The sequence below is a fragment of the Emydura macquarii genome, unplaced genomic scaffold (assembly GCF_026122565.2).
Source record: "Emydura macquarii macquarii isolate MOO-44397 ecotype Brisbane River unplaced genomic scaffold, CSIRO-AGI_Emac_v2 contig_450, whole genome shotgun sequence".
NCBI lineage: Eukaryota > Metazoa > Chordata > Testudines > Chelidae > Emydura > Emydura macquarii.
In genome coordinates, this window is record NW_027130587.1 from 660,300 (window position 1) to 682,035 (window position 21,736).

General features: G+C 43.2%; 1 protein-coding gene and 1 pseudogene across 1 annotated transcript in view; both read right to left on the reverse strand.

The window, feature by feature from the left end:
* HSF5 (heat shock transcription factor 5) overlaps nt 1-21,736 on the reverse strand; it is a 64,061-nt gene that overhangs the window by 12,187 nt on the left and 30,138 nt on the right. The gene's annotated exons all lie outside the window — the stretch shown is intronic.
* On the reverse strand, nt 11,502-16,168 carry LOC137146649 (germ cell-less protein-like 1 pseudogene; annotated as a pseudogene).

Genomic DNA, 21,736 nt, shown 5'->3' on the forward strand with positions numbered 1-21,736 from the left:
ATGCACACACTTACTTTGGGAATGGACATGACAAAGCACTCGAAAAAGAACACTTGCACTTGCCGCTTCCTCAGGAAGGTGGCAACCACCGCCATACACTTGGTAAAACCTCAAGGGGCTCCTGACAGTCCGAAAAGGAGGATTGTAAACTTTTAATAAGCGTGGTTTATCATGAACCTTCTGTGAGATGGAACTACTGAAATATGAAAGTAACCTTTAGGTCGAGGGCAGCATACCAATCTGTGGGATCCAGGGAGGGGATGATCACAGTCAAAGAGACCATGCGAAACTTCATCTTCTTCATGAATCTGTTGAGGTTTCACAGATCAAGAATGGGTCTGAGACCCCCATGGCCCTTGAGACTAGGGAATATCAGGAGTAGAACCCCTTTTTCCTTAGTTCTGGAGAAACCTCCTCCACTGCCTCTATTCGTAGGAGCTCTTGTACCTCCTGCATAAGAAGTTGCTCCTGAGAAGGGTCCTTGAAGAGAGAGGTGAAGGGGGTAGGAGGATGGGAAGGAGGAGAATTGGAAAGAACATCCCAATTCTACCATGTGCAGCACCCAAATGCCTGAGGTGATATGGGTCCCTGCTTGGTAGAAATGGGACAGATGATTCAGGAAACAGGGGGAAGGAACATGGGTTTGGACTGGTGTGTCGCCCTCAGGCACACCTTCAAAATTATTGTTTGGAGCTAGAAGGCTGTCTTGCTGAGCTCTGACCCTGGTTAGGTAGGGGCTGTAGTGTCCTGCACCTGCTGCTCCTCCTTCTAGAGTAGTCCTGCCTCTGTTGTACCCAGTAAAATCGTGAGGCAGGTTGGGGTTCAAAGTGTTTCCTCTGGGTGCTCAAAGTATTTAGGCCCAAGGATTTCAGGGTAGCCCTAGAATCCTTTATGCTGTGCAGTTTGGAGTCAGTTTGCTCCAAAAACAATCCCGAGACCTCAAATGGCAGATCTTGTATTGTTTGCTGGACCTCCCGGGAGAGGCCTGACACCTGCAGCCATGAGCATCTTCTCATCGTGATTGTCGAGGACATTGTCCGTGTGGCACAGTGCACTACATCCAAGACTGCCTGTAGTGATGTTCTCGCCATGGCTTTACTTTCCTCTACGATTGCAGCAAACTCTTGTGTGGATTTTGTCATGGTCTCCCAGAAGTTAAAATTGTAGCAGCTCAGAATGGCTTGATGGTTGGCTAGGCAAAGCTTGAGCCTTTCAGTAGAATACACCTTCTTACTGAAGAGATCCAGCTTCCTGGAGTCCATGAACTTAGGTGTTGGTGCCTGATGTCCTTGTCTCTATCATTTGCTGCTAATACCACCAGTGACCCTGGTTACGGGTGTGTAAAGAGATACTCATGCCCTGTGAAAGGGCAAAGTACTTCTGCTCTATCTCCTTAGCCAATAGGGGAATAGGCAGATGTTTGCCAGTGTCTTAGTGGTGGCTTGAATTGTCTTGATGAGGGGAAGAGCTACCTTAGAGGGGTCCTCTGGTGCCAGAATGTCCACCATAGGGTCCTCCAACTCCCACACCTCTTCAGCTTGGGGACCTGTGATTTTTGCCACCCTCCTAAGAAGCTCCTGGTGGGCTCTCTTATCCACTGGAGGTGGCACAGCTGAAGCTCCCGCTACTGCTTTGTCTGAGGATTACAATGCCCTGCATGGGACTAGATCTTTCTGTCCTACAGGGTCCCGTGATTCCCTTAAAACATCCCTCTTGGTACCAGAGACCTCGCTGGTACCGGTCCCTGCATTATGCTCTCTTCTCCCTTTGGCGCCTGAGTCATCATCCCTCTTGGTAATGCAGGGAGATGGTCAGGTCACTGAAGGTCATGGGCTCCTTACTTGAGAGGCAATCAAGTAGGACTTTCTGAACTAGGACCACTGGACTTGATGGTAAGCCCATGGAGTCCAAAAGGGCCATTGCAACCGCATCTACCACTGTGCTAGCCATGGTACCATAAAAGGGTCTTTGTCCCTGCTCCTATCTATAGCTGTGCCCCTGCGATCAGTTCTGGCTGCGCCTAGAGACATAGGATTTTGCCTCTGAGCCAAATGATTGAGACTCTGAGTGCAGGGATCATAGCAGTGCTGAGTGGGACGGAGCCAGGAAGCAGTGCCGAGTGGAGGACAACCAGCGTTGTGTCATGGCAGGCTTGCCTCTTGATGGCACCGTAATTTGCGGTGGTGCTGGAGGTCTTATCTCCTGCTGCTTCCTTCTGGCAGGGGGCTGATGTGCCATCATGGCTATTGGGTCTCTAGCCACTTCAAATGTGTCCAGGGGCGAAGAAGACTGTGGTTCCCCCCACTTGGCTCTCCCTGTTGGATGAGTCCAACAGTACCGGACTCAATGGTTCTGGCTCAGGTGGAGAAGATACCGAGTGCCCCAATGTGAGACACACCCAGGTATCACCTTTCCTTGCAGTCTTCACTGTAGGGGAATGATCCCTATCTGACTTCTTCTGCAGCACCAGAGAATGGGAACGCTGCCAGGTCTTCAGTGCCGGGGAGTGCCGATGCCAGGATTCCTTTGGTGCCAAGTCCTTCTTCAGCACCATAGCCTGCCTTAGAAAGGCCAGCGTGCTCCACACCGATGTGCTGGGTTCCAAGTCCGAATGGCTCGGTTGGGGGCGGAGAGCTGCTTCCCCTAGGCACTTGACACAGGATTCGTGAGGATTGCCCTTTGGCATAGGCTTGTGGCAGATCCTGCCCAGTTTGAATCCTTGGGACCGAGGCATGGTCCAGTCCTAGGGAGTAAAAATGGGGGAAAGGGGGAGCAAATTAAACTTACCTAACTACTATTACTAACTAACTAAAAACTATTTACAGATTTTGAAGAACTACTACACTAGGTGAATACCTGTCCATGGGAGAGGCAAGAGGCTCCAACAACCGTCAAAGGCGGTAAGAAGGAACTGAGGAGGCAGCAGGTCATCCAGGCCCTATATTCAGTGCCATGGAGGCACCACTCCAGAGGATGTCTGCACTGGCCCGACGGGTACCGTTAGGGGAAAAACCTTCCGACGACTGTGCACGCGGCACGTACACAGCTAATTGGAAACAACATGAGTAAGCACTCGAAGAATATTAAGTAATCAGGAACAGACAGACTGGGCAGGCTTGATGCCACCTGGTTTGCCAATAGTGTAGAGAGTCAATATCAATGTTGAGGTAGTCAGTACCAGACTCAATGGATGCCCCATGGCTAGTACTGGAGTCGATGATACAGTGTCCAACTGATTTCGGCATGGTACTAGGCAGGGCTTAGACAATCCAGCTCCATCTTGGTACTGGAAGACTCATGGTATTGGTCAGCATTTTCTTCTCAGAAAATGTAGAGGAGTCTCTCTGAGTCCTGGAATGGCCAGAGGAAGGTGAACAATGTCTCTTCCAGTTAGGGGAAGTATCAGACCTCAAGCTTAGAGCCACATTCCAAGTCGGCTTGGAAAGAGAAAGCAAAGCCAGATGATCCGAGGAGGTCCCCAGTGCTGAAGAGGGCTTCATGATCGGCTCTTCGGATGCAAGTCCCTCGCCACCAGAATTCTCTTTTTAAACAACTTGCATGTAGAGCACCTCTCTTTAATGTGCCCCACTCCCAGGCACAACAAACACTGTGTGGGGAGTCAGTACTGGGAATAGCCACCCCATAAGACGGACATTTAAGCCCAGGTCAGGGCATCACCAGGGTAACAATCTATCCATCCTAACTACTATAACTAAACAAACTACACTAATAATGAATATGCAAAAAGTCCCAGAAAAAAACAGAGATAAACAGCATGAAGTAAACTACTACACCAAAGACTCCAACTCTAGCCCCGTGGGTGATGAGACGGAACTAAGGGGGCTTGGGATGGTGCTGTTCTTAAATAGTCTGGGGGGGGGATACTACGGGCCAGAGGGCATAAGCACCACCAATATGGGTATTGCTAAGCAAAGTTCTTGAACTTTGGTAAGCTTTGCACGCACACATCTAAGTGGAATACATGTCTACAATCACTTGAAGAACCTGAAACTCTCTCTGAGAGGTGTGAACTACTCCATGTAGCTCAATGTGGCATTTACTCCAAGACCCACTGCTCTGGGGAGCCCTACTAACAATATCCCATCAGGGGAGTCCATGTAGCAGGAGGTGAAGAATGCAACAAGCCCTATCCATTCACCCAAGATGACACATCTCAGTTGCTGGGGTAAGCACTGAGATCCCCCTTGTTGATACTCCTGCCTCTGTGAGGACTAGGAAACAGGCAGTAAAGTTTTCCCACAGTGCCTCATGGTCATAGGGCTACAGTAGCCACATTTCAGAAGGGTGCTAAGGACTCTGGGATATAGTTGGTTTGACTTGGGTCTGCATGCTGCAGTATGGGTGCCAGAGCCCCAAGTTGGAGCACAAGTTAGAAAAGTCAACATAGGGTTAAAATTCAGTGTAGCTGTTCAAGCCCAGGATTGCCCAACACCAGTCAGCTGATCAAGTCTCACTAACCCTGGGTTTACATTGCAGTGTAAACATAACCAGAAAGAGCAGGTGGCCCTAGGCTCAAAGGGAGGGGCCATCTGTCATGCTGGTTATATTGGAGGGGAGGGCGGCATTCAACATATGATTTAACATCAATATGTCAAAATCACAATAATTCACGTGAGATATGCCATGCCAGATACTGTTAGAAAGGCTGTAATGTGCTAAGTAAGATGATGATGTTTATGTTCATGTATTATATGTGAAATGGAAGTTGTGGATGTATTTGATATTTGGGTACATCAATTTGGGCTGGCTGGGAAATACCCCAGACAGAGAGGCGGCAGAACAATAGCCTGCTTAATGGCCCATTAAGACACTCACGGATGAAAGGCACCCAGGAAGAAACTAAAGGCACACCTGAAGAGTTACCAGAATTGGCCCATGTGACTCTGGACTCCATTTTAGTTCTTGTAATATTCCACAAGACCGCATGGCCAAGGCCAGAGGGTATATAAGGCCAAGCCACAGAATCCATTTTGTCTTTTGTTCCTGTTCAGCTACAGACACATACCTGCCTCTGGATCAATTCACTTGCAACTGAACCGAAGGACAAGACCCATCCAGGTACTGGATGTATACCAGAGGAACTGTACAAGCCTGCAACTCCACAATTCTTCTAGAAACCTGATGTATATGGACTTTTAATCATTTGTATGTATCTGATTGCTCTAATCCTTTAACATTTCTCTTATGGTTTCTTTCTTTCTTTTTACAATAAATCTTTATTTTTAGTTACTAAAGGATTGGCTGTGGCAGCATGGTATTTTGGGTAAGATTCAAACTTATATTGATCCGATACTGTGGCTGACCCCTTGGAGTCAGAGGGGACCTTTTTAGTAAAGAGCATAGAGTTTAAATAACTGGTCTCTTTACTGGACCTAGTGGCTGACTGGGAGCCAGAGGCTGAAATGCAGTAAAGGGGGCTGTGTGTATTTATGTACTGGCTTCTTGATAACCGGTTTGGGGGAGTCAGAAGCACAGTCTGAGGCTGGTTGGGAAGTCTGACTTCAGTGTCACCCACCAGCGCTGGGAGAATCTGCTCTCCGTTTACAGCCTGCTCTACCCTTGGCATTATCAGGTGGCTATCCTGGGCACGGGATGGGTCACACCATCAACCAGTCAGCACTACCCTGAGAGTCAACAGAGGAGGCAGATGATGATAAAAGAAAATTATCAACAGAAGACTGTGTAGCGGTGGACATATCTATTGCTGAAAAGGGGCTAAATCCACAGTTTGGAAAAATTACGACATTGTACTCAATGATCATCCATTTGGCTATGTGCAATGCAAATCTTGCAAAATATTACTTTATTATAACTGCAAAAAGAGAAAATTGATCACTGCAGCAGCATACTAAAAAGGGATATATCCGCTCTGTAGTAGCTGGGACAAGTCAGTTATGTATGACTTCTTTTATTCAGACTGAAAAAAATATATCTGTAAATTTAAAAAAAGGAAAAGTTACTCACCTTGTGCAATAACTGGAGTTCTTCAAGCTGTGTGTCCTTCTGGGCATGCCACTTCAGGTGCACAAGAACCACTGAGCCTCTGATCAGAGATTTTTGGTAGCAGTGCCTGTTCAGCCCACGCATATGCACTACACATGCTTGTGCCCCATAGTGAAGATAGAGGAGGAGGGAGCATCAAAACAGAATCTAAGACAAAATTAGTGCCAACTGCAACATCTGATCTATGGCATGAACCAAAGGATTGTGGGGGGAGAAAGTATGTCCTTGAAGTCCTGGATGCAGCTCTGCAAAATTTCAGCAACTGAAACATTCTTGAGTAATGCCATGGAAGTAGACTGTGACCTTGTAGAACCTTGTCTAGAAGGAGGTTGAATATTAGCAATGTCATAACATGAAATTATACACCCAGAGATCCATCTGGAGAGCCTCTCGGTGGAGACTGTGGAGCCCCTGGAACTGTCCGCAATTGAAACAAACAGCCTCGGAGACTTTCATAAAGGTTTGGTTCTGTCCAGCTAAAAGACTAATGCCCATCTGACATCTAACATATGGTAGGCAGCTTCGTGTCAAGTCTGCTGTGGTTTTGGAGAAAAAAATTCAGAGATGGATGGTCTCATTCATCTGAAATTCAGAAGACACCTTGGGTAAGAACTTGGGATGTAGTCACAATGATACTTTGTCCTTGAAAAACACTGTAAGGGGGGGATCTGCCACTAAAGCACCCAATTCTCCAACCCTCAAAGTGGAAGAAATGGCCACCAAGAAAGCTGTTTTCATGGCTAGGAGAAGCAGTGAACATGTAACTAATGAGTTGAAGGGATGTGTCATAAAGTAATTAAGAACGAGGTTCAAGTCTCCTACAGGAGTAGGTTCTCTAATTTGTGGAAAGAGGTTCATCAATCCTTTAAGAAACCTGACGGTCATGGGGTGAGCAAAAACTGAAAAACCTTCTACCGACAAGTGAAAGGTACATAGACACCAAGAAGAACTTGAGAGAACTCTTAACAAGATTGGATCTTTTTAATTCCAATAGGTAGACTAGATCTGTGGGAAGAGGAGAGTGAATAGGAGAATCCTGATGATGGGAATACCAGTGGTGAAATCTCTTCCATTTCTGAAGGTAAGTAGTTCATGTAGATGTTTACTGTGTAATAATATCTGTTGCACCTCTGTTGAACAGGAAGTCTCTACCTCCAAGAAACGTCAAGAAGCCATGCCTGAAGTCATAGAATTTTTAACAATAGGTGATGACTGATAGCAAGTTTCAGCAGTGGACGAGAAGTGAGTCAAATTAGGTAAGGATACCAAACTTGTCTTTGCCAAGTCAGTGCAATCAAAATGACCATGGCCTTGTCTTGCTTTATCTTGTTCAAAACTCAGAAGAGCAATGGTGTGAGTGGGTACTTGTAAAGCAGGCTCTTTGCCCATGAAATAAGGAAAACATCTCCTACCTAAAGAGTGAGAGATCTAAACACCCTTCGAAAAAAATTTCTTGCATTTTTTGTTGATGACATATGTAAAGAAATCCACCTCTGGAACCCCCAAGTTAAGAATCTGTTGTTGAGGATTCATAAGTCCCCATGGGAGAACTACCTGCTGAGCTCATCTACTATGGTATTTTGTATACTAGAGAGGTAAGAAACGGAGATTACTATTTGGTTGGCTGTGCACCAATTCCAGTGTTTTACTGCTCCATTGCAAAGTGAGAGGGAATGCACCCTGCCCTGACAATTGATGCAAAACATGCAGGCCAAATGCTCTGTCACGAACCTGATGGATTTAGCTATGAACAGAGAAAGAAACTGAATACAAGCATTTCTCACTACTCTCAAGTCTAGAAGGTTGATATGAAGGAGCCTTTCTTGGGATGACTATTTGTCCTGGATTGTGTGTGACCTCAGATGCACCCCATATCCCAAGAATGATGTGTCTGATGTTATGATGATGGTAGGATGATCTTAAATAAACAGGACTCCTGCATAGATCCATTGTATTGGTGTCAAAGTGGATTTCTCAAGATTGAGTTGGAGGCCGAAACTGCGAAATAGTGACCTTGTCACTTGTACTGCTGACAATACCTCTTGATAAGAGGGACCCTTGAGCAATTAATTGTCAAGATAGGGAAAGACGATTATCCCCAGATGACACAGGTGGGGAGTTACGACTGCCATGAGCTTGAGAATACGCTTGGAACCGAGGTGTGGCCAAAAGGGACCATGCAATACTGGCAGTAGTCATGGTTGACTACAAAGTGAAGAAACCTCTTGTGAGAGGGATGAATCATGACATGAAAATAAACATCCTGAAGTTTGAAAGTTGCAAACTAATCCTCAGAATCTATGGAGGGGATTATAGCTGCAAGAGTCATCATCCTGAATGTCAGCCGGTTTACATATTTGTTCAGATGTCAGATTTAATATTGGCCTTCATCCCCTGTTCTTTCTGGAAACCAGAAAGTAGTTGGAATAAAACCCCTCTTCCCCTGTGCTGTGCTGGAACGGGTTCTGTAACTCCTAAGCATAGATGAGAGGTGACCTCCTGTTTCAACAACTGATCATGAGATGGGTCCCTGAAAAGGAATGGAGAAGCAGTAGTAGGAGGGAGGGATGGAGGTGAAGAGAATGGTGTAACTGGACCTTACAACCTTCAAAACCCACTTGTTGAATGTTATGGCCTAACATGCAGATTGGATGTATCCAAAGGTGGGGGGAGAGGATGGAAGAGTGCAGTCATAAACCCCCGTGGAGTGGGCGGGTCAGACTCTCAACCAAATCATCAAAATTGGATGGTTGGGATGAAGCAGCTGTGGCAATAGCTGGCTTCTTCTTGGAATATCTTGGTCTCTTGGTTGGAGGGTCAGGTGGTCTACAGAAAGTAGAAAGCTGGAAGAGATCTCTGGGCTGTTTGACACCTGCTAAAATTTTTCTTTTATTCACAGGTGTATAAATCCAAAGGGATGTAAACGTTGCCCTCAAATCCTTCAAATTGTGATGGGAATTGTCAGTAGAATCCAAAAATAACTTGTGATTGTCAAAAAGAAAGTCCTCTACAGTAAACTGTACCTTCCTGAGGAATCTGGACAGCTGGAGCCAAGATGGTTGTGACATCAGGATTGCAGTAGAAATGGACTGGGCTGCAGTATTGACTGAGTTGAAGGAGGCCTACATAAAGATGTCTTTGCCAAGAGCTGACCTTCATTTATGATGGCCTTCATAGTGCTCATGGGACAAGTACCTCCTATGACCAAAATGATCAAGACACTTATATGGTGTCCTTGGGGTTATGTTGCCTCCCACATTCATTAACTGCATACACAACCAAGGAATTCCATTTCAGATGTGAGAATAAAATTCTGAATCCTTGGCCAGGACATAGTATTTTTGTTGTCATGTTTGCATGTATGGCGTGCTGTTGCAGGAGTTTGCCAGATCATCTTGGCTGGCCCTAAAAGAGCCTCATTAATAAGAAGTACCACACATATTGAAGCTGAGGCACGTAAAATCTCCAGGAGTTTATGATGGGAGTTCTGGGTTTCCTCAAGAGAAATATGAAGTGGATCCGTGACTTGCTTCATCAGCTTCTGGAACCATCAAAAGTCATCTACCATGGAAGGCTGTGGAGGCCTTATAGCCTCATCTGACAATGATGATGAAACATTTGTGTGAGGAGTTACTTTCTTGTCAGCTGTTGCCTTCTGTTGTTTCAAGGTCTCCTCTAGTGGTTCTGGTTAGTGAGGAGAGAATGAGAGCACAGGAGAACAAGACTGTCTATTCTCCCTATGAGAAGGACTCAGAACTCCTAAAAATTATTGGCAGTAGAGAACCCATGGATCACAGTAAGACAATTGAGAAGGACCACTGGGCATAGGAGGAGATAGTCACTATGGGTCATCCCAGCTGTTGGAAGGTGGAAGTCATCTATCCTCCCTTCTCTCTGTGTGCAGAGGAGAGTAATGTCTCTTCGAATAAATAGGAGACCCTTGAACAGAAAGCTATGAGTCCGAATCAGAGTCCTCTTCCATATGGAGTAAATAATTAAGCAATCAATTTGCAAACACCTAGAAGATAATAAGGTGATAAGTAACAGTAAACATGGATTTGTCAAGAAAAAAATCATGTCAAAACAACCTGATAGCTTTCTTTGACAGGGGAATATGCCCTGTGTATGGGAGGAAGAGGTAGATGTGGTATATCTTGACTTTAGTAAGGCTTTTGATATTGTCTTGCATGACTTTCTCATAAACAAACTAGGGAAATACAACCTAGATGGAGCTACTATAAAGTGGGTGCATAACTGGTTTGAAAATTCCCAGAAAGTAGTTATCAGTGATTCACAGTTAAGTTGAAAGGGCATATTGAATGGGGTTCTGCAGGGATCAGTTCTGGGTCCGATTCTGTTCAATATCTTCAACCATGATTTAGATAATGACATTGAAAGTACAATTATAATGTTTGTGGACGATACCAGGCTGGGAGGAGTTGCAACTGTTTTGGAGGATAGAATTAAAATTCAAAATGATCTGGACAAACTGGAGAAATTGTATGAAGTAAATATGATGAAATTCAATAAAGACAAATGCAAAGTACCTTAAAGACTAACAAATTTATTTTGGCATAAGCTTTCGTGGGCAGAAACCCACTTTGTCAGATGCATGAAGTGGAAACTTCACTTAGGTAGGTATATATACACACACATGCAAGGATGGGTGAGTTACCTTACAGTGAGGAGGGCAAGTGTTAACGAGATTAATTCAATCAGGGTGGATGAGGCCCATTCACAACAGTTGATGAGAAGGTGTGAATGCCAAAAGTGGGAACATTATTTTTTGTAGTGGGCTAGCCACTCCCAGTCTCTATTCAGACCTAGTCTAATAGTGTCAAGTTTGCATATGCATTCCAGTTTTGCGCTGGAGTTTGTTTTTCAAGATTTTGTTGAAGTATGGCAACTTTCAAGTCTGTTACTGAGCGTCCAGGGAGATTGAAGTGCTCTCCTACTGGTTTTTTAATGTTACCATTCTTGATGTCTGATTTGTGTCCATTTATTCTTTTGCGTGGAGACAGTCTGGTTTGGTCAATGTACATGGCAGAGGAGCATTATTGGCACATGATGGCGTATATCACATTAATAGATGTGCAGGTGAACGAGCTCCTGATGGTGTGGCTGATGTGGTTAGGACCTATGATGGTGTCACTTGAGTAGATATGCGAGCAGAGTTGGCAATGGGATTTGTTGCAAGGATAGGTTCTTGGGTTAGTGCTTCTGTTGTATGGAGTGCAGTTGCTGGTGAGTATTTGCTTCAGGTTGGGGGGCTGTCTGTAAGCGAGGACTGGCCTGCCTCCCCGGGGTTTGTGAGAGTGAGTATATTAAGGATAAAGAGTAGCCATATATATTTATCTGCTACCATGTAAGGCCTTTTTTTTTTTTTATTTGTCATAGCTTTGTGCATCAGCAGGGCATTTAAGTTAAAGCAGGCATACAGTTGTGAAAGTGCTATTGTGTTCCACTGAACAGGACTCTCAGTCTTCTGGATTATCTAGCAGTCCGTCACTCTCAGTTTTCTTCTCTGGTGATGTATATAAGAAGTTACAGCAGATATACAGAGGAAAGATCAGAAGTCTGCTATCCAAGTTCATTACTACTTGTTCCTGATCTTTCTCAAAGGTCAGGATCTAATATCCTGTGGTTCTACTGCAAATAAGTTTCCCACTGCTATCAAAAGAGGCTAGACATAACCTGAATGCTATGTTTCTCCGTGGTTGCAGATCAACTGAACCACTGCATGGTTGACTCAGTGTGTTTTATTTGAAAATGATGTAACGATTTGTATATGTGACAAGCAGGTCAAAGCCAAAGTTAAACCCAGTCCATCGCCAGCAGTAATCACCGTCCTTTGGAAGTTTCCTACCACACCTCATGCTGTTTCCTTCAAGTTCTTCTTTATTGATTTTTTTGAGGCCCAATATTATTGTCTTGTTCTGCTCTGAGCATGGCAAACCACTGCTGTTTGTAAACAGAGGACAGCCATTCTGAAGGTATTAGAGTATCTCGCTCAATAATGCTTGCTGATGCCAAATCACTGATGATGTATTGCAATCTCAAGTGTTTGAATACTGTCAAGAATGCTCTTCCTTGTTCAGATTCTAAGAATGCAATGTCATCCTCAAAATCTTTTCTACACTTGGAAAACTAGGTTAAGGGTCATCTTCTAGGATAGACTGTAGATGTGTTGGCAAGGTTTTAGCTGGCTTATACCCAAATAAATTTGTTAGTCTTTAAGGTGCCACAGGACTTTCATTTTGTCTTGACTATACTGTTTCTGTTGGGTAGATAAGCGAATTTCAACCTCCCTTGCAGTGGTCAAAGGTGAGGTCTGGCACACTATGTGACATACATGCACACCAACATGTGACCCAGAAGCTGCCAACAGCTTCGGTGTTGTAGCCTGTCCTTGAAGTTGCTGTATGTTGTCTGTTATAGTTCAGAACCTCTGATGAAGTAGGTATGCTCTCACCAGTTTTGAATCTAACACTGCCCCTTTGAATTTGATGATTTGTGTTGGGATAGCGTGGATTTGTCTATGTTGATGCTTAGGGCCCAGAGAGGCAAAGAACTTTAGAGTTTTGTGACCTGTTTTGTGTTTAGAGTTTTGTGACCTGTCGAGTCCTCTATAAGCCAGTCATCCAGATAAGTGTATACTGGATTCCTGGTTGATGGGCACTGTACTATCGCAAAAGGAGCAGATCTTAAACCCTAGACACTTGCTTTCAGCTATTTTAGACTATGTACAGGAGATATAGCGGAAGAAGGAAAACCTATCAATGATTTGAATCTTATTACATCTATAATAAAGAACTCAAATGATTAATCTATTGGTTAAAAAAAATCCCTAACTACTAGAACAACAATAGGCCTATTAATGTAAGTGGTGACGGACAGTGCAAGGTTCTGTCTTGCAGCCATTGGTAGTAAGAAGGAAATATCAGAGACCTTTTGAAGATGCATGGCTCCACCTCCTATACCTTCAGCTACAGTGGTTGCAAGGGCCCCAGAGCACAGGCACAGCCCCAGCGTACAATGCTATTTCAAAAATAGCCAATCCTGTGCACAGGGGGAGCAGGCACACAATCAGTGGAATCTGTGGGCAAGCACTCAAAAGCAATATTCGCAAGGAAAATTTCTATTTCTGCACCACCAGATATTCAAATCTCAGCAGTATGAAGTGATGTAAAACATCTTAGGGACAGTGGACAGGATTATGCTCTAACAACTTATCAGACGTTGGTGTTTTCATCAACAGACGCAAACGGCTAAAGGCTTTCAAAGAAGTAGCCTCTGATTTTAGGGGTCCAACCTGAAACCAGATTTTCCGAAGTGCTGAATTCCCATACCTCCAACTGAAGTCAAATGGCATTGCAGCTGCTTAGCACTTCTGAAAATCAGTCCCAAGATTTCTCATGTTAGGCACCTAAAAACAGGTGGTCACTTTTGAAAGTGTCAGCTTTAGTATCCAACCTGAAGCAGTTGATGAACAATGGCAGGCATAATTAAGTTGCTGCCAGACAAGGTTCTGAGGCCTACCCAAAAAGAAACCATGCCTTTGAGGAACGAAGGTTCAATGACATAATGGTAAAAATGAGTGCGACGGTGGAAGAACCATCTACACCAGGGCTCCCTCTTGTAAATCACTGGTAGTGCAGATAAGAATTTTTTTTGTAAAACTCCCTGTTGTAGACAAGGTTTTGGAGACTTAGGGCAGAAAGTATTATTATTTGCATCTTGCACAGCTCTGAACACAATGTTGACACTTTACTAATACTAAATACTACTACCAAAATTAAATAAAAGCTCTAGGGATGTCTCTAAGAAAAGACGACGAAGGAGGTTTCTGCCCACAAAAGCTTATGCCCAAATAAATTTGTTAGTCTTTAAGGTGCCACAGGACTCTCACTGTTTTGCTAAAAACAGTCTAACACAGCTACCCCTCTGGAACTTTAAGAAAATACCTCATTTCAACAGACAATGAAAGATGAAAAACAGGATAAAAACACCTTGAAAATTTAAGAAAATGAACAAATGAAATTGTATTACAGTTAGGGCATAAGGGAACAGATACAATTTAGGTGTTACTTAAGAGTTTACGTTCTAAAATGCCATTTTTAGTGGCTTTAAACTGTCAAAAAATCTAATTTTTGGAGTTGAAAAATCCATACCCGAGCGACATAATTATACCAACCTAATCCCCTGGGTAGACAGCACTATGTTGACGGGAGGGCTTCTCCCGCTAACATAGCTACCATCTCTTACAGAGGTGGAGTACCTGTGCTGACAGAAGCAGCCCTCCAAATGGTGTAGATAGCATCTTCACTGAAGTGCTACAGCAGCGCAGCTGCACTGATGCAGCTATGCCACTACGGTGTTTAAATGTAGACCTGCCCTGAGCCTCTGGGCTTCAGCACTCCGGTCTCTCACCATGAGCTCTGCCCAGTGAGTCCAATTGAACTAGACTCCCGGTAAAGACTTGGACACACTTCAGGGACTAACAACAACAAAAAAAAAAACCCTTGGTGGAGTTTGAAGGACTAAGACTGACTCCTATCACAGAGCCTGCTGGGGTGACAGGAGGGCGATCTCTGCTAAGCTTATTAGCATGCATGTAGGTTCTTTTATTGCTTTTAATGTTTTCTCTGTTATGCTTTCACCTTAAGAATAAATGTGCTTGCTTAAAAAGAGCTGTGTGGTAACTTGCAACAGCTGGCAGTCATGCTGTTGATAGCCTTTGAAGAGAAAGCAAAGTGCATATGGTTGCTTGTTTAGGAAGTCTGGTTTGCTGGGGAAATCACAATGTAGACAAGGAAGTGTGTGCCCAGAAAAGCCCCAGTCAGCAGGGAGAAAGATGCAGGTCTACCCAAGAGAAGTGACTGCTGAGGAGCCAGGAGCCTACAGCTGGTGCCTTTGGTGTACTATGAGGGGGATATACAGGTGCTGTTGTCCTGACCTGTGACAGAAAACAAGAAAATTCCCCATTTTTGTTATAAATCTTGGCTAACAGCCATTGATGGACCTATCCTCCATGAACTTATTTAATTCTTTTTTTAACCCAGTTACACTTTTGGCATTCACAATATCTCCTGATGAGTTGCACAGCTTGACTGTGTGTTGTTTGAAGGACTTCCTTTTGTTGTTTTAAACATGCCGTCTATTAATTTCATTGTGTAAACTCTGGTTCTTGTGTTATGAGAAGTAAATAACACTTCTTTATTCATGTTCTCCACACCATTCATGATTTTATAGACCACTATCATATCCCATATAATCTCTTTTCTAAAATGAACAGTTCCAGTCTTTTTAATCTCTCTTTATAGGGAAGCTGTTCCACACCCTTAATCATTTTTGTTGCCCTTCTCTGTATCTTTTCCAATTCTAATATAGCTTTTTTAAGAAGGGGTGACCAGAACGGCATTCAATATTCAAGCTGTAGACATACCAGGAATTTATATAGTGGCATTAAAATATTTACTGTCTTCTTAGCTCTCTTTCCTAATGGTTCCCAACATTTTGTTAGCTTTTTTGATTGCTCCTCCACCTTGAGTGGATGTCGTCAGAGAACTATCCACTATGACTCCAAGACCTCTTTCTAGAGTGGTAACAGCTAATTTAGACCCTTTATTTTGTATGTGTAGTTGGGATTATGTTTTTCTGTGTGTATTACTTTGCATTTATCAACACTGAAATTCATCTGCCATTTTGTTGCCCACTGACCCAGTCTGGTGACATCCCTAACTCTTTGCAAACAGCATTGGACTTAACTATCTTGAGTAATTGTCTATGATCTGCAAATTTTGCCACTGCACTGTTTACTCCTTTTTCCAGATAATTTATGAAAAAGTGGAACAATACAGGTCCCAGTACAGATCATTGAGGGACCCTGTTATTTATTTCTCTCCATTGTGGAAACTGACTATTTATTCCTATTCTGTGTTTCTTATCTTTTCACCAGTTACTGATCCATGAGAGGACCTTTCCTAGTATTCCATGACTTCTTACTTTGCTTAAGACCTTTGGTGAGGGACCTTGTCAAAGGTTTTCTGAAAATCCAAGTATCACCCTTTCTCCACATTTATTGACCCCCCTCAAATAATTTTTAATAGATTGGTAAGGCATAATTTCTCTTTACCAAAGCCATGTTGACTATTTCCCAAAATGCCATGTTCATTTATGTGGCTAGTAACTCTATTCTTTAGTATAATTTCAACCAATTTGCCTGATAGTGAAGTTAGGTTTACCAGCCTGTAATTGTCAGGATCACATCTGGAGCCTTAAATAAAATACAGTACAATACAATAAAATAAACGGTGTTAAATTAGCTATCTTCCAGTCATTTCATACAAAGGCTGATTTAAGCAATAGGTTACATACCACAAATAGTTCTGCAGTTTCCTAGCTGAGATCCTTCAGAACTTTTGGGTGAATAGTGTCTGGTCCTGGTGATTCACATTACTGTTTAATTTATCCCAAACCCCTCCCCCTACTGCCACTTCAAACAGGAACAGTTCCTCGGATTTGTCACCTAAAAAATGGCTCAGGGGTGGGAATTTCCCTTACATCATTTGCAGTGAAGACTAATATAAAGAATTCATTTAGTTTCTCCATAAGGGCCTGGTCTTCCTTGAGTGCTCCTTTAGCACCATCAACATCCAGTGGCCCCACTGATTGATTGAGAGGCTTCCTGCTTTGGATGCACTTAAACATTTTTATTGTTAGTTTTTGTGTCCGTTACTAGTTGCTCTTCAAATTCTTTTTTGGCGTATCTCATTATACTTTTATATTTGACTTGCCAGAGTTTATGTTTCTTTCTATTTTCCTCAGTAGGATTTGACGTCTCGTTTTTAAAAGATGCCTTTTTATCTCTAACCGCCTCTTTTATTCTGTTGTTCAGGCATAGTGGCTTTTTACAGCATTCTTACTGGTTTTTATTTTAATGTAGGGTATATCTATAGATGTATATATGTATAGTTTGAGCCTCTAATATGGTATTTTTAAAAAGTTTACATGCAGCTTGCAAGCATTTCACTCTTGTGACTGATCCTTTAATTTCCCTTTAACTAGCCTCCTCATTTTTGTGTAGCTCCCTCTTATGAAGTTAAATGATACTGTGGTGGGTTTCTTTGGCATTCTCCCCCCCACAAGAATGTTACATTTAATTACATTAGAGCTGCTGTTACAGAGTGGTTCAGCTATATTCAGCTCTTGGAACAGATCCTGTGCATCACTTAAGGATTAAATCAAATCAAGAATTGCCTCTCCCCTGGTGGATTCCAGGACTAGCTGCTTCAAGAAGCAGTCATTAACCCAAGCTGTGAGCACTTTTGAAAATTTTACTCTAGGTTCATATTCTATCATGACAGACAAAAGGAAAACCATTTTCAAACATGATAATTTTTTAATATTTGATATCAAATACCAGTTGAATTTAATTTCTGTTTAAATCTTTAGAGTTAGAAAGTTAAAAGCATTATGTATTCATAGCTAACAAAATTGTGCATTTTTGTTTAGCTTTAGTAAGGGTATCACATTTAAAAGCCATCTTATTTTTAAAGTCATTATGGGTGCAAGTCTTTTATTTGACTAAACGTGTGACTAATTCAAACATCAAGATAGCAATGTATTATGAGGACATTTTCAAAGTTCCACAAAACTTGAGCTTCAAGTTCTTATTTACAAAAAAAAAAGTTAGGCCAGAGTCCATAAATTAAGTTACAATGGCAGACACCCTCTATAGTGCCACCTCATTGCAACTCTAATGGGAAAGAGGTTAATGTTGTGCTTGTTTGAGTGTGACTCAGTGGCTTCTTATGGAAGTGCAAGTTAAAAAAACCTGTTATTTATTTTCTCGTAACTGTTGTTCTTTGAGATGTGTTGCATATGTCCATTCCACTCCAGGAGTGTATGCATCCAGTGCGCCGGCACTGAAGAATTTTCCCTAACACTGCCCCAACAGTATTGTATGCACCCTGCAATTCATCATGCCCTGAGCTGAGGGCAGAAAGGGTGTAGCCACCCTGCTCATCCATTTTCTTTGCAGTGGAATCCAGACAGTATTAGACTCTGCCACAGAGACGAAAAGGACAGCTCACAGACTGGATATATGCAACATATTTCAAATAGTTACAAGAAATAACCATTTTTTCTTTCAGTGCTTATGTCCATTCTGCTCCAGGTGACTCAAAAGAAGTTTGTACAGGAGGTGGGGCTAGAAGTCGTATTTAAAGAGGGACTGCAGGACCACCTTTTCCAACTTCACATCATTCCTAGAGACGAATGTAATAGCACAAACTCGCAGATGTATGGACAGAGGACCAAGCTGCCACTCCACAAGTGTCCCTAATGGGAATATTTCCCAAAAAAACAATAGAAGTTGTTTGTGCTCTTGTTGAATGAGCTGACAGTCTTCCCTGAGGCATTATGCCCACCATAACACAACATAAATGATACATAGCTTGGGATTCATTTGGAATTCTCTGTGGAGTCATGGAAGGACCTTTCATTCTTTCCACCTAGGAAGCAGATAGTGAGAAGAATGGAGAGGTCTAGTTCTGTCCAAATAAAAAGCCAGAGGACTATACACATCCAATATGCAGTTTTCGCTCATCTTTGTGACTGAGGTTTTGGAAAAAATACTTACGGTGATGTCTCACAGATACACTGCCTTAAAAGAAATTCTATATATGGTGGAGTTTGCAGATGACAAGAATTAGAGGAGAGGTAAATTATGAAGAGGACAGTTTACAGCTACAGAGACTTCTGAATTGCTTGATAAATTGGGTGCAAGCAAATAATGTGTGTTTTAATATGGTTAAATATAAATATATACCTCTAGGAACAAAATGTAGGCCACACTTACGCCATGACGGGGATGATATACTGGGAAACAGTGACTCTGTAAAAGATGTGGGCTTGCAGTCTGATGCTGTGGCCAAAAGGGATGATGCAATCCTTGAATGCATAAACAGAAGAATTTCGAGTAGGTTTAGAGTACAGAAGGTTACTTACCTGTAATTGGAGGTTCTTCAAGATGTGTAGTCCCTATCTTATTTCACTGTAGTTTATGCATGCATAGCATGTACCCAGTCGGAGAGTTTTGAAGCCAGTATCCATTGGTCCATGCATGCACCTTGGCTTGCCTCATGCTTCTGACCAAGCTGATAAAGGGAAGGGCAGACCAACTGCCTCTTTAGTTCCTTCACCACCAACTAGAAGAACTGAACCAGAGGGGAAGAACAGTGAGTAGTGGAACACAGATAAGGACCACACATCTCGAAGAACCTCCAGTTATAGTTAAGTAATCTCCTCTTCAAGTGATGGTCCTATTTATTCCACTGTAGGTGAATGACAAGCAGCACCTAAGTAGAAGGTGGGAGTGAGAATGAGGATGGTAGGGTTGAGCGGAAGATCACCGTCCCAAAGGAGGCATCAACAGCCGAGTCCTGTACAAAGGCATAATGATTTGCAAACATGGGCATGGAACTCCATGTGCCAGCTTTACAGATGTCCAGGAGGAATACATCGTGGAGAGAGACAATAGTCGCTGCTTGAACCCTGGTAGAGTGAGCTCATATTCCTGAAGGGGAAGGTAGGTTCAAAATCTGATAGAGCAGAATGCACCTAGATATCCATTTAGAAATTCTCTGGGTGGAGATGGCATTTCCTTTAACCCTCTTTGATATCACAACAAACAGTATAGGGGACTTCAGTTGGTCTTGTTCTCTTGAAGGTAAAAGACCAAAGCTTGTCACACATCAAGAAAGTGGAGCTTATGCCTATGTTCCTCTGCAGACACGTGCAGTTTAGGGAAGTGAATAAATTAAAATGAAACTCCAAAACTACTTTAATGATAAATTTGGCATGTAGGTATAAGAAAACTATCTTTGTGGAATACTGTGAATGGAGGGTCTGCCATCATGGCGCCGAGTTCACTGACCCTTCGTGCTGAAGTGATGGCCACAAGGAAGGCAACTTTCATGGATAGAAGGGACATGGAGCAAGTAGATAGAGGCTCAAAGGGGAGACTTGTTAGAACTGAGAGAACAAGATTCAGGTCCCACTGAGGAGTGAGCTTTTGAGAAGGCGGTAAGGTTCATATGAGGCCTTTCTAAAATCAAGTGGTTAAAGGGTGTGCAAAAATGGAGTGGTTTTCAGTAGGAGGATGGAATGCACTGGTCACTGCTAGGTAGACTCAGAGAGCTGAGGGAGAAACCTTAAGATTTTAAAGACAGGATATAGTCTAAGATGTGGGGAACATCTGAAGCATCTGGAGTTACGTCTCTTAGTTGAGTCCAGAAAGAGAAGTATTTCCATTTAGCCAGGTAAGATTTTCTAGTAGAGTGCTTTCTGCTATTCAAGATGATCTCCTGCATAGCCAAGGAGCATGCGTGTGTTAGAGACAGTGTCCATCCAAATACCACAATCTCACGTGCAGTGGTCTTGGATTATGTGTTTGACCTTGTCATTGCACTGGGTCAGAAGATCGTAAAATGTCAGTATGGAAATAGGTGGGAAAAATGACATGTGCAGGAGGTTGAGGAACCAGAACTGTCTGGACCAAGAGGTGGCAATCAGAATGACTGTCACCGTGTCTCATCAGATCTTAAAACCATAGGTTTAGAAGGGACCGCAATGGTCATCTAGTCTAAACGTCCACAAAGACAAAGGATTTCATAGAATCAGATTATGGTTGGAAGGGATCTCAGGAGATCATCTAGTCCAACCCCCTGCTCAAAGCAGGACTAACCCCAGCTAAATAAGCCCAGCCAGGGTTTTGTCAAGCCGCAGTTTAAAAACCTCTAAAGATGGAGATTCCACCACCTCTCTAGATAACCCATTCCAGTGCTCCACCATCCTCCTAGTGAAAAACTTTTTCCTAATGTCCAACCTAGATCTCCCCCACTGCAATTTGAGACCCTTCAGGTAGTTGAAGCCTGCTATCAAATCCTCTCTCACTTTTCTCTTCCGCAGACTAAATAAGCCCAGATCCCTAAGCCTCTCCTCATAAGTCTTGTGCTCCAGCCCCCTAATCATTTTGTTGCCCTCCGCTGGACTCTCTCCAACTTCTCCACATCCTTTTTGTAGTGGGAGGCCCAAAACTGAACACAATACTCCAAATGTGGCCTCACCAACGCTGAGTAGAGGGGAATAATCACTTCCCGCGATTTGCTGGCAATGCTCCTACTGATGCAGCCCAATATGCTATTAGCCTTCTTGGCAACCGGGGCACACTGCTGACTCATATCCAGCTTCTTATCCACTGTAACCCCCAGGTCCTTTTCTGCAGAACTGCTGCCTAGCTCATCGGTCCCCAGTCTGTAGCTGTGTGTGGGATTCTTCCGTCCAAAGTGCAGGACTCGGCACTTGTCCTTGTTGAACCTCATCAGATTTCTTTTGGCCCAATCCTCCAGTTTGTTTAGATCCTTCTGTATCCTATCCCTACCTTCCAGGGTATCGACCACTCCCCCTAGCTTAGTGTCATCTGCAAACTTGCTGAGGGTGCAATCTACCCCATCCTCCAGATCATTAATGAAGATGTTGAACAAAACTGGCCCCAGGACCGACCCCTGGGGAACTCCGCTTGTGACCGGCTGCCAGCTAGACATGGAGCCATTGATCACTATTTGTTGAGTCCTATGCTCTAGCCAGTTCTCTATCCATTTTATAGTCTATTCATCCAACCCATACTTCTTTATCTTGCTGATAAGAA